The 13,080-nt window shown below is 50.1% G+C and overlaps 1 protein-coding gene across 2 annotated transcripts in view; it reads right to left on the bottom strand.

The window, feature by feature from the left end:
• The window catches only part of itprid2 (ITPR interacting domain containing 2), a 166,584-nt gene extending 159,372 nt beyond the window's left edge, over window positions 1-7,212 (bottom strand). Inside the window, exon 1 of one of the 2 annotated variants that reach the window (XM_078228510.1) lies at window positions 7,143-7,212. The gene's annotated coding sequence lies outside the window, so the exon portion shown is untranslated. The remainder of the gene's footprint in view (window positions 1-7,142) is intronic. The other variant, XM_078228513.1, reaches the window with a different exon arrangement.
• Between the last annotated feature and the right edge of the window lie 5,868 nt (window positions 7,213-13,080).

The following is a 13,080-nucleotide window of genomic DNA, read 5'->3' as shown; positions in this document are numbered from 1 at the left end:
AGTGCAGTCTGCATCCAGACCAAATCAAATTTCTCTGGTCTTTTGTGCTGGTTTGAGAAAAACTGGAGACCGACTTCCCACCCCACAAAACTGGCCACACCCCCGGATGGATTTGATCACTATTGAGACTCCCACTAATGGCATGTATTTCAGGCCTTTACAAAAAAGTCATAACATTCAGATTTTTAAGGGAACAAGTTGCACAAAGCTATATTCCTGCAAGGCAGTGCAACCTGAAATTTGCTGAACTTGCACAAACCCGACAAACTACTTTCTTTTTAAAAGAGAACTCAAAAGATTTAACTCTATTCGCAGAGGAGAAAATGTGAGATGTCTCTTGTCATTCTCTGCAAAAAAACTTAGTTCACTACATGTTGATACTGAAGTTACAGATTGAGTGAATTTTAAATAAGCTAAGAGTACATAGGCCATTATAAAAAAGTTACAAAAATTACGCTGCAGCTACTTACACAAGATATAAAACCAGAAATTGTAATGCTTGTCCTTTACAACTAGCTTCAAATACTGATGGGAATGTCCCGCAAAGATAAAAGAAAATAAAACGCAATTTCAAAACTAAAGATCACACGCATTAAAGGACTTGGACATCAATAGCTCTTGTCTTTCATTCTGGAAGCTAACCAAAAGTATTTAACCTATGCATTTATAATTATTCACTAATGTTGCATTACTACAACGTGTAGAACATCTTCATGAATTATTATAAGAGATGTACAAAAAAAAAGTGTTTCCCAGTGGGATGAATGAGTGAGCGAAAAAGGAGAATGGAAAGTGAGTCTCAGTTCCCCAGTCCTTCCTGGAATAAAAATATGAAATTGCTGATCTCCGTAGAGCTGACTTGTGTTTTTGCATAATCTGGAACTCTTTCCACCCAGAATTTTAGCAATTACAAATAATTTAAGCATCTGGATGTTTGGGCAGGAAGGAGTTAAGGGAATTGGAATTAAACCATTTTTGAAGGGAAAGAAACAGGAAGAAGGAACCTTGCCATTCAAGACGCTGTATCTCAAGTAAAAACAACAGATAGTGTAATTTGAATAAAATGTTCATCAGGTTCAGCAGGACAGCTTCATTCCTCTGGAAAGGTGATGTATGAAATGCAAGTTGTTGTAGACTTCTACTTTTAACTACTTATGGGCGGAGATTGACTTTTAAAATATTTCATAAAACATTTTACAGATTTCAAAATTAAATCTGCTTTATGGTTTTGAAGGGCAAATAGAATAAAATTATAATTTTCTTGAACAAGAGTCAAACAATTATTTATTCTTGATTTTTTTTGAGTTTCCAACTAGCACAAATTCATCTACAAGTCGCATCAGGTATTATTTAAATCTACACGGATTACAATCATTCAAATTCAAATGATAACATGGCACAAAGAAAGGATGCTTCTCGGCCAGCAGTGTAAGATGTTAATATATCTAAAGGCAAACAGTAACTTGTGACCGATCTCACGGGCAGATACATTTTCACTTCAAGAATCGAGACTGACGTACCAGATTTATAGCATTCTTATGCTTTCTGTTTAAGTTTGTCATTTATTAGTGTCACAAGTAGGCTTACATTAACACTGCAACAATGCCACTGTGAAAATCCCCTAGTTGCCACACTCCAGCGCCTGCTCGGGTACACCGAGGGCGAATTTAGCACCTAACCAGCACATCCTTTGAACTGTGGGAGAAAACTGGCGCACCCGGAGGAAACCTTCGCAGACACAGGGAGACTCCACACAGACAGTGACTCAAGCCGGGAATCGAACCCGGGTCCTGGTGCTGTGAGACAGCAGTGCTAATCGCTGTGCCACCTGGTTTAATCAAATGTTTGCCATTTCTAACCTAAAAAAAAATCAATTGCTTCACGCTGCCACTTTGTTGTTGCAGCGTTTTATTGTAGCTCATGACTGAAAGGTTGAGTCATTTAAAATGAATGGAAATAATAGGTGGCAAAGCCCAAGTGAACAGACTAAAACTAAACACATACAATGCTATTCTTACAGGCACGTTAATGGGTTCAACATTCACTCTCTTATTCATTAATATACTTTAAGTCTATATATTTCACATTTCAATGGCGGAGAGAGCAAGGAAAATCGAAACCAGAGTAATGTTATCACAATGTCTCCAAAATCCATAGCTAATGTAGTCCTATTGAGTATGTATCATATGTAAAACACTTTCCTAATATAAGGATCTACTAGGTATATAGAAATCATTAAAACCCCACAGTGTAGAAGGAGGCCATTCAGCCCATCAAGTCTGCATCCACAACAATCCCACCCAGCCCCATCCCCGTAATCCCACCCATTTATCCTGCTAATCCCTCTAACCTACGCATCCATCTCTACTTAAAATACTAAGGCTTTTCAATTTACTACAAAAGCAAGTTTGCCTGGAATAGTTAAATTCTATTTGTTTCAACCAGCTAGAAGACTGAACGATCTAATAGTTAAATCAATAATTCCTGGTGAGTCATCCTCATACCATCCGGAATCTCCTGGCTCTGCTACAATGGTGAATATAATCCCAAGTAAAATGGATCGAGGTGGAACTGAAACATCACTCTACCACCATCCTTCACATGGAACTTCTAAACAAGATATATTTTTAAAAGCATGGGTTTACACCAAGATCTAAAAAGGATATTAATCTCAGGATATTTCTCCAATTAATAAATCAGATATTACTACGTGCTCAGAGGCTGATCACTACTGCTGCCTTTGATCAAGTCCATATACTATCATAGGATTTAGGCATGCAAGGATATTATTTGGCAAGTGCCAGCATTAGTTCCCAAACAGAACTATCTATTTCCCTCTATTGCCATGAGTTTTTTTTTAAAACATCCATTACCCCATAAAGAATCCAATGGAAATTGATCCAGCTTCAATAACCAACTGAGGTAAAATATTCTAAATCTTTCAACCCTTTGCATAAAATGTTAGCTCTAACCTGTCTTGATGTGTAAATATTATATCCTATATGTGTAAATATTATGTCCTACAGGTGTAATATATCCTATATGCTTTCCAAAACTATTGCTTGAATTCTCAAGTGAATGGGAAAATACCAGTGGGAAACCAGATTTTTATTGTTTGGTAAACTATCAGTAAATGGCAATGTGGTTTCACTTGATCTTGTGTTACAAATCAGAAACAAAACAACTTTAAGAAGAAACATGTCATGTCAAACATCAAGATACATAAAGCTGGCCGTAACAACCGATGCCTTTTATGCTGGAGAGATACTTCAGAGTAGTTTGACATCAGTCCCTAGCCAGAGAATGCTTTGAGGGGACAGCACTGAGCTACACTGGTCCACCCACACTGTACTGTACTCAGGCAAAACAGAGTTCTACACATTTGTTTCAATACACATGCAGAGTTCTGCTCATTGGTATCCTAGTGCTGACACAATGTAGCATTTAAAGTAATGTAATTATTCCATCTAATCCAATTTTAAAAAGATACAATTTTTAAAAAATAAGTTGAAATAGTTTGTTTCATGCACGTTAAAGTGAATACTTGTACTGCAACCAACATGAAGCTGAAATATTGCAAGATGACAGTCTTAAAAATAGGCCTCGCATCACTGCTAGAAATGTCAATGCATACTCTCAGAGCACAAGCAGCAGCCAGAGATTTTATTGAGCTTTAGCATTCTTTCTCTCTCTCTCTCACTCCTGCCACCTTCCTTCCACCTCCTCCTTGCCCTGAACCACCAGCCGAGTTTACATTTGTTGCTCCCACTGTGCAGCATGCCCTTCCCTCACTTGTTTCCCTCTCTCCAGCTCTCCCTCATCCCTTCAGTTGCCTCTTTCCCCTCAAATTCTCTCACACTCGTTGCACTTCTCTGCCCTCCAAGTTTACTCTCCTCCTACCCCTGATAACTTCTCCAGTTTTCTCATTATCCTCCTCTCCACCCCCTTTCTCTTAACTTCACTTTCTTCCTGCTTTGATTCTGCTCTCCCAGCTTTGCTTTGCTAACCACTGAATTTTCTCTCTGGGATTTTTCACTTCCCTCTGACATTATTTATCCTTCTCTGATTAAAAAAAAGTGATAGCGTTGGGTGTTTTGAAAAGCCTTCAGGTAGACAAGCCCCTGGGACCTGTTGGGGCCTATCCCAAAATACTGAGGGAGGTGAGGGAGGAAATCATTGGGGTCTTGTATAAAATCTTTGTATCCTCTTTAGTCACAGGAGTGGCCCCAGAGAACTGGAGAATAGCCAATGTTGTTCATTTGTTTAAGAAGGGCAACAGGGATAATCCGGGAAATTACAGGCTGGTGAGTCTTATGTCAGTGGTAGGGAAATTATTGGAGAAGAGTCTTAGAGGCAGGATTTACTCACATTTGGAAAAATATGTACATATTAGTGATAGCCAGCATGGCTTTGTGTGAGGAAAGTCATGTCTCACAAATTTGATTGTGTTTTTTGAGGAAGTGACAAAGATGATTGATGAGGGCAGGATTTTGTTTACGTGGACTTTATCAAGGCCTTTGACAAGGTTCCTCGTGGCAGGCTGATACAGAAGGTGAAGTCACATGAGATCTGCAGTGAGCTGGTAAGATGTATACAGAACTGGCTTGATCATAGAAGACAAAATAGTAGCAGTGGAAGGTTTCTTTTCTGACTGGAGATCTGTGACCAATGGTGTTCCGCAGGGCTCAGTGCTGAGACCCCTGTTGTTTATAATATATATATAAATGATGTGTTGGAGAATGTAGGTGGTCCGATGAGTAACTTTGCAGATGACACATAGACTGGGGAAGCTGCGGATAGTGAGGAGAATTGCCAGAAGATACAGCAGGATATAGATAGGCTGAAGACTTGAGCAGAGAAATGGCAGATAAAATTTAATCCAGTCAAATGTGAGGTGATGTATTTTGGAAGGCCTAATACAGGAGGGAAGTACACAGTAAATGGCAGAACCTTTAGAAGTATTAACATACAGAGGGATCTTGGCGTACAGGTCCACAGTTCCCCGAAAGTGGCAACACAAGTGGATAAAGTGGTGAAGAGGGTGTATGCATGTTTACCTTCATCAGTCAGGCCATATAAAAATTGGCAACTCTTGTTGCAGCTGTATACAACTTTGGTGAGGCCATGTTTGAAATACTGCGTACAGTTCTGGTCGCCACACTATTAGAAGGATGTACAGGCTTTGGAGAGGATACAGAAAGGGTTTACCAGGATGTTGCCTGGTTTGGAGGGTATTAGCTATGAGGAGATTGGACAAACTTGGTTTGTTTTCACTTGAATGTCAGAGGCTGAGGGGCAACCTGACAGAAATTTACAAAATTATGAGAGGCATAGATAGTTGGAGTCTTTTTCCCAGGATAGAAATGTCAATTAATAGGGGACATTGGTTTAAGGTTAAAGGGAGAAAGTTGAAAGGAGATGTGAGAGGCAGTTTTTTTTATGCAGAGGGTGGTAAGTGCCAGGAATGCACTGCCGGAGGAGGTGGTAAAAGCTGATACAATAGCAACGTTTAAGAAGCATCTTGACAGATACATGAATAAGTAGGGAACAGAGGATATGGACCGTGTGGAGACAAAAGGTCTTTAGTTTAGAAAGGTGTCATGTGTCCACGCAGGCTTGGTTGGCCGAAGGGGCTTTTCCTGTACAGTACTATCTTTGTATTTTCCACAGAATTATTTCTGAAGCTACTCCACCACCTGATTTTCTCCCCCAACCCCCATAAAGCTCTTCCAAGGTTATTGGCCGAACATTTCCAGCTATTCTCTCTCTGCCGCCGTTACAAGCAAGGATGGAGAATTTGGCACTCAGCCAAATCTCTGCTCCCTGCAGAAGACCAGAAAATCTCAACGGCGTGAACGGGTGGAAAATTCCCCCCATTCTCTTTGACCCCAGCACGAACCACGCTCTCATCAGCAACTGCATTCCCTTACATAGCCAGATTCACCACAGCATCAGCATTCCGGTTAATATTGAATCGAGTCCTCGCCCAATGTGCTGTCCACACAAAGGCCATGGACTCCCACTTCCAAAGCTTCTAGCCCTACCTCAACTGTCCAAGCGTCCTCAGTCATCTTCAGACTCCACCATTCCAATGCTTTCTCGCCAGCTTCCCACTCACCATATCCCATCTCTCATTCAATCCAACTCACACTAAATCCTTGTCCTGTTTGACCTACAATGGGTCTCTATCCCATTGTCTTGCCAATGTAGAATACAAATTTTTGTGCTTAATTCCAGCATGGCCTCATCGGTCCTCATCTCTATAGCCTCTACCAGCCTCACATACACTAGCACTTTCGCCAAAACACAGCATAGCTCTGACCCCAGTCATGTCCTCTCTCTAACCAGCCCCAGTAGTTTTCTCGTTATTATCTGCCAAGTTTTTTCTCCTTCTCATTGCAGTTTCTCCAATCCATGTATCAGCCATCTCCCAGTCCACCTTCTCTTCCCAGTCTTTATTGTCCTTTTTCTTCTTCCCAGGTTTTCCAACATGATCAGAATGACAATGATCTCTCGCTGATCCCTTCCTTTCCCAGCCCTTTTCTTGCTGCTTCCCCACTCAATGCTCCAATTCTCCCCACTTTTCAACATCCTGCAACTTCCCAATGTAATCCATTCCACATTACTCCCTCCCACACTCCATTTTTTCCAACACACACTCCCCCTCACAAGCACACACACACACACACACTTTTCTCCCTCACACACACACTTCTCTCTCTCCCTCTCTCTCACACACTTTTCTCTCTCTCACACACTTTTCTCTCTCTCACACACACACTTTTCTCTCTCTCACACACACACACACTTTTCTCTCTCACACACACACACTTTTTTCTCCCTCACACACACACTTTTCTCTCAGTCACACTTTTCTGTCTCTCACTCTCTCTCCTCGCTTTCTCACACACACACTTTTCTCTCTCTCCCTCACTCACTAGCTTTTCTGTCTCACGCTCACTCTCTCTCTCACAGTCACACTTTTCTGTCTCTCTCTCACTCTCACTTTCTCTCTCTGACTTTTCCGCAATCTGTCAGTTCAGTCCCAGGGTCTCTGCTGTTCCGGAACTTGCTCCAACTTCACACAAAAAATCATTCGGTTCCAAGTAACAAGTGAAAGAGGGAAAAGACGAACTTCCTACCGCATCGGGCCGCGTCTCCGGCAAACAATTAACAATCGAACTGAGTAAAACTTGCCCAACTTCTTGGAGTACTTCCGCTTCCGCTCCTTTTCTCAGTAAACACTCCCGAACACCAAACTTTCCCGCAGCAGCAGCAGCTCCAGTAGCGCTGAACCAGCAGCAGCTCCAGTAATGATGAAACCACAGCAGCTCCAGTAGCGCTGAACCAGCAGCAGCACCAGTAGCGCTGAAATCGCAGCAGCAGCAGCTCCAGTAGCTCTGTACCTGCAGCAGCTCCAGTAGTGATGAAACCACAGCAGTTCCAGTAGCGCTGAACCCGCAGCAGCAGCTCCAGTAGCGCTGAACCCGCAGCAGCTCCAGTAGCGCTGAACCCGCAGCAGCTCCAGTAGCGCTGAACCAGCAGCAGCTCCAGTAGCGCTGAACCAGCAGCAACTCCAGTAGCACTGAACCAGCAGCAGCAGCAGCTCCAGTAGCACTGAACCCGCAGCAGCTCCAGTAGCGCTGAACCCGCAGCAGCAGCTCCAGTAGCGCTGAACCCACAGCAACAGCTCCAGTAGCGCTGAGCCAGTAGCAGCACCAGTAGCGCTCAACCCACAGCGGCTCCAGTAGCGCTGAACCCACAGCAGCTCCAGTAGCGCTCAACACACAGCAGCAGCAGCTCCAGTAGCGCTGAACCCACAGCAGCAGCAGCTCCAGTAGCGCTGAAACCGCAGCAGCAGCAGCTCCAGTAGCACTGAACCCACAGCAGCAGCAGCTCCAGTAGCGCTGAACCCGCAGCAGCAGCAGCTCCAGTAGGGCTGAACCCACAGCAGCAGCAGCTCCAGTAGCGCTGAACCCACAGCAGCAGCAGCTCCAGTAGCGCTGAACCCACAGCAGCTCCAGTAGCGCTGAACCCACAGCAGCAGCAGCTCCAGTAGCGCTGAACCCACAGCAGCAGCAGCTGCAGTAGCACTGAACCCGCAGCAGCAGCAGCTCCAGTCGCGCTGAACCCACAGCAGCAGCAGCTCCAGTAGAGCTGAACCCACAGCAGCAGCAGCTCCAGTAGCTCTGAACCAGCAGCAGCAGCTCCATTAGAGCTGAACCCACAGCAGCAGCAGCTCCAGAAGCTCTGAACCAGCAGCAGCAGCATCTCCAGTAGCGCTGTATCCGCAGCAGCAGCAGCAGCTCCAGTAGCACTGAACCCACAGCAGCAGCAGCTCCAGTAGCATTGAACCAGCAGCAGTATCAGCTCCAGTAGCGCTGAACCAGCAGCAGCAGCTCCAGTAGCGCTGAAGCAGCAGCAGCAGCATCTCCAGTAGAGCTGAACCCACAGCAGCAGCAGCTCAGTAGCACAGAAACCGCAGCAGCAGCAGCTCCAGAAGCTCTGAACCAGCAGCAGCAGCATCTCCAGTAGCACTGAACCCACAGCAGCAGCAGCTCCAGTAGAGCTGAACCCACAGCAGCAGCAGCTCAGTAGCGCTAAACCCGCAGCAGCTCCAGAAGCGCTGAACCCACTGCAGCTCCAGTAGCACTGAACCCGCAGCAGCAGCAGCTCCAGTAGCTCTGAACCCACAGCAGCAGCAGCTCCAGTAGCACTGAACGCGCAGCAGCAGCAGCTCCAGTTGCGCTGAACCCGCAGCAGCAGTTCCAGTAGCGCTGAACCCACAGCAGCAGCAGCTCCAGTAGCGCTGAACCCACAGCAGCAGCAGCTCCAGTAGCGCTGAACCCACAGCAGCAGCAGCTCCAGTAGTGCGGAACCCGCAGCAGCAGCAGCTCCAGTAGCGCTGAACCCGCAGCAGCTCCAGTCGCGCTGAACCCGCAGCAGCTCCAGTAGCGCTGAACCCGCAGCAACAGCAGCTCCAGTAGCGCTCAACCAGCAGCAGCTGCAGCTCCAGTAGCACTGAACCCGCAGCAGCAGCAGCTCCAGTAGCGCTGAACCCGCAGCAGCAGCATCTCCAGTACCGCTGAACCCACAGCAGCAGCAGCAGCTCCAGTAGCGCTGAACCCGCAGCAGCAGCTCCAGTAGCGCTCAACCAGCAGCAGCTGCAGCTCCAGCAGCACTGAACCCGCAGCAGCAGCAGCTCCAGAAGCGCTGAACCCGCAGCAGCAGCAGCTCCAGAAGCTCTGAACCAGCAGCAGCAGCATCTCCAGTAGCGCTGAACCCGCAGCAGCAGCAGCTCCAGTAGGGCTGAACCCGCAGCAGCAGCACCTCAGTAGCGCTGAACCCCCAGCAGCAGCAGCTCCAGTAGGGCTGAACACGCAGCAGCAGCAGCTCAGTAGCGCTGAACCCGTAGCAGCACCAGTAGCGCTGAACCAGCAGCAGCTCCAGTAGCGCTGAACCCGCAGCAGCTCCAGTCGCTCTGGACCCACAGCAGCAGCAGCTCCAGTAGCGCTGAACCCACAGCAGCAGCAGCTCCAGTAGCGCTGAACCCGCAACAGCAGCAGCTCCAGTAGCGCTGAACCCACAGCAGCAGCAGCTCCAGTAGCGCGGAACCCGCAGCAGCAGCAGCTCCAGTAGCGCTGAACCCGCAGCAGCTCCAGTCGCGCTGAACCCGCAGCAGCTCCAGTAGCGCTGAACCCGCAGCAACAGCAGCTCCAGTAGCGCTCAACCAGCAGCAGCTGCAGCTCCAGTAGCACTGAACCCGCAGCAGCAGCAGCTCCAGTAGCGCTGAACCCGCAGCAGCAGCATCTCCAGTACCGCTGAACCCACAGCAGCAGCAGCAGCTCCAGTAGCGCTGAACCCGCAGCAGCAGCAGCAGCTCCAGTAGCGCTCAACCTGCAGCAGCTCCAGCAGCACTGATCCCGCAGCAGCAGCAGCTCCAGAAGCGCTGAACCCGCAGCAGCAGCAGCTCCAGTAGCACTGAACCCACAGCAACAGCAGCTCCAGTAGCGCTCAACCAGCAGCAGCTGCAGCTCCAGTAGCACTGAACCCGCAGCAGCAGCAGCTCCAGTAGCGCTGAACCCACAGCAGCAGCATCTCCAGTACCGCTGAACCCACAGCAGCAGCAGCTCCAGTAGCGCTGAACCCGCAGCAGCAGCTCCAGTAGCGCTCAACCAGCAGCAGCTGCAGCTCCAGCAGCACTGAACCTGCAGCAGCAGCAGCTCCAGTAGCGTTGAACCCGCAGCAGCAGCAGCTCCAGAAACTCTGAGCCAGCAGCAGCAGCATCTCCAGTAGCGTTGAACCCGCAGCAGCCCCAGTAGGGCTGAACCCGCAGCAACAGCAGCTCAGTAGCGCTGAACCCCCAGCAGAAGCAGCTCCAGTAGGGCTGAACACGCAGCAGCAGCAGCTCAGTAGCGCTAAACCCGTAGCAGCACCAGTAGCGCTGAACCAGCAGCAGCTCCAGTAGCGCTGAACCCGCAGCAGCTCCAGTATCTCTGAACCCACAGCAGCAGCAGCTCCAGTAGCGCTGAACCCACAGCAGCAGCAGCAGCTCCAGTAGCGCTGAACCCACAGCAGCAGCAGCTCCAGTAGCGCTGAACCCGCAGCCGTTACAGTAGCGCTGAACCCACAGCAGCTCCAGTAGCTCTGAACCCACAGCAGCAGCAGCTCCAGTAGCGCTGAACCCACAGCAGCAGCAGCTCCAGTAGCGCTGAACCCACAGCAGCAGCAGCTCCAGTAGCGCTGAACCCGCAGCAGCTCCAGTAGCGCTGAACCCACAGCAGCTCCAGTAGCTCTGAATCAGCAGCAGCAGCAGCAGCTCCAGTAGCGCTGAACCCGCAGCAGCTCCAGTAGCGCTGAACCCGCAGCAGCAGCTCCAGTAGCACTGAACCCACAGCAGCTCCAGTAGCACTGAACCCAGAGCAGCTCCAGTTGCGCTGAACCCACAGCAGCTCCAGTAGCGCTGAACCCACAGCAGCAGCAGCTCCAGTAGCACTGAACCCGCAGCAGCAGCAGCTCCAGTAGAGCTGAACCCACAGCAGCAGCATCTCCAGCAGCACTGAACCCATAGCAGCAGCAGCTCCAGTAGAGCTGACTCCACAGCAGCAGCAGCTCCAGCAGCACTGAACCCACAGCAGCAGCAGTTCCTGTAGCGCTGAACCCACAGCAGCAGCAGCTCCAGTATCGCTGAACCCACAGCAGCAGCAGCTCCAGTATCGCTGAACCCACAGCAGCAGCAGCTCCAGTAGCACTGAACCGGCCGCAGCAGCAGCTCCAGTAGCTCTGCACCCACAGCAGCAGCAGCTCCAGTAGCACTGAACCCACAGCAGCAGCAGCTCCAGTAGCACTGAACCCACAGCAGCACCAACTCCAGTAGCGCTGAACCCACAGCAGCAGCAGCTCCAGTAGCACTGAACCCACAGCAGCTCCAGTAGCGCTGAACCCGCAGCAGCTCCAGTAGCGCTGAACCCGGAGCAGCAGCAGCTCCAGTAGCGCTGAACCCGGAGCAGCAGCAGCTCCAGTAGCACTGGACCCGCAGCAGCAGCTCCAGTAGCACTGAACCCACAGCAGCTCCAGTAGCACTGAACCCACAGCAGCTCCTGTAGCGCTGAACCCACCGCAGCTCCAGTAGCGCTGAACCCACAGCAGCAGCAGCTCCAGTAGCACTGAACCCGCAGCAGCAGCAGCTCCAGTAGAGCTGAACCCACAGCTGCAGCAGCTCCAGCAGCACTGAACTCATAGCAGCAGCAGCTCCAGTAGAGCTGAATCCACAGCAGCAGCAGCTCCAGCAGCACTGAACCCACAGCAGCAGCAGCTCCAGTAGAGCTGAACCCACAGCAGCAGCAGTTCCAGTAGCACTGAACCCACAGCAGCAGCAGCTCCAGTATCGCTGAACTCACAGCAGCAGCAGCTCCAGTAGCACTGAACCCACAGCAGCAGCAGCTCCAGTAGCTCTGCACCCACAGCAGCAGCAGCTCCAGTAGCACTGAACCCACAGCAGCAGCAGCTCCAGTAGCGCTGAACCCACAGCAGCAGCAGCTCCAGTGGCTCTGAACCCACAGCAGCAGCAGCTCCAGTAGCACTGAACCAGCAGCAGCAGCAGCTCCAGTAGCGCTGAACCCGCAGCAACTCCAGTAGCGCTGAACCCGCAGCAGCTCCAGTAGCGCTGAACCCGCAGCAGCAGCAGCTCCAGTAGCGCTGAACCCGGAGCAGCAGCAGCTCCAGTAGCACTGGACCCGCAGCAGCAGCTCCAGTAGCACTGAACACGGAGCAGCAGCAGCTCCAGTAGCACTGGACCCGCAGCAACAGCATCTCCAGTAGCTCTGAACCCACAGCAGCAGCAGTTCCAGTAGCGCTGAATCCTCAGCAGCATCAGCTCCCGTTACACGGAACCTGCAGCAGCAGCAGCTCCAGTAGAGCTGAACCCACAGCAGCAGCAGCTCCAGTAGTGCTGAACCCACAGCAGCAGCAGCTCCCGTAGCGCGGAACCTGCAGCAGCAGCAGCTCCCGTATCACTGAACCCGCAGCAGCAGCAGCTCCAGTCGCGCTGACCCACAGCAGCAGCAGCTCCAGTAGCGCTGAACCCACAGCAGCAGCAGCTCCAGTAGCACTGAATCCGCAGCAGCAGCAGCTCCAGTAGCGCTGAAACCGCAGCAGCAGCAGCTCCAGTAGCTCTGAACCAGCAGCAGCAGCTCCATTAGAGCTGAACCCACAGCAGCAGCAGCTCCAGTAGCACTGAACCCGCAGCAGCTTCCATAGCGCTGAACCAGCAGCATCAGCAGCTCCAGAAGCTCTGAACCAGCAGCAGCATCTCCAGTAGCGCTGTATCCGCAGCAGCAGCAGCAGCTCCAGTAGCACTGAACCCACAGCAGCAGAAGCTCCATTAGCTCTGAACCCACAGCAGCAGCAGCTCCAGTAGCGTTGAACCAGCAGCAGCAACAGCAGTTCCACTAACGCTGAACCAGCAGCAGCATCAGCTCCAGTAGCGCTGAACCAGCAGCAGCAGCTCCAGTAGCGCTGAAGCAGCAGCTCCAGTAGCTCTGAACCCGCAGCAGCTGCAGCTCCAGTAGCTCTGAACCA

The sequence above is a fragment of the Mustelus asterias genome, chromosome 14 (genome assembly GCF_964213995.1).
Source record: "Mustelus asterias chromosome 14, sMusAst1.hap1.1, whole genome shotgun sequence".
Classification (NCBI taxonomy): Eukaryota; Metazoa; Chordata; class Chondrichthyes; order Carcharhiniformes; family Triakidae; genus Mustelus; species Mustelus asterias.
Note: the sequence above shows the minus strand (reverse complement) of the source record. Positions and strands in the feature narration are given on the sequence as shown.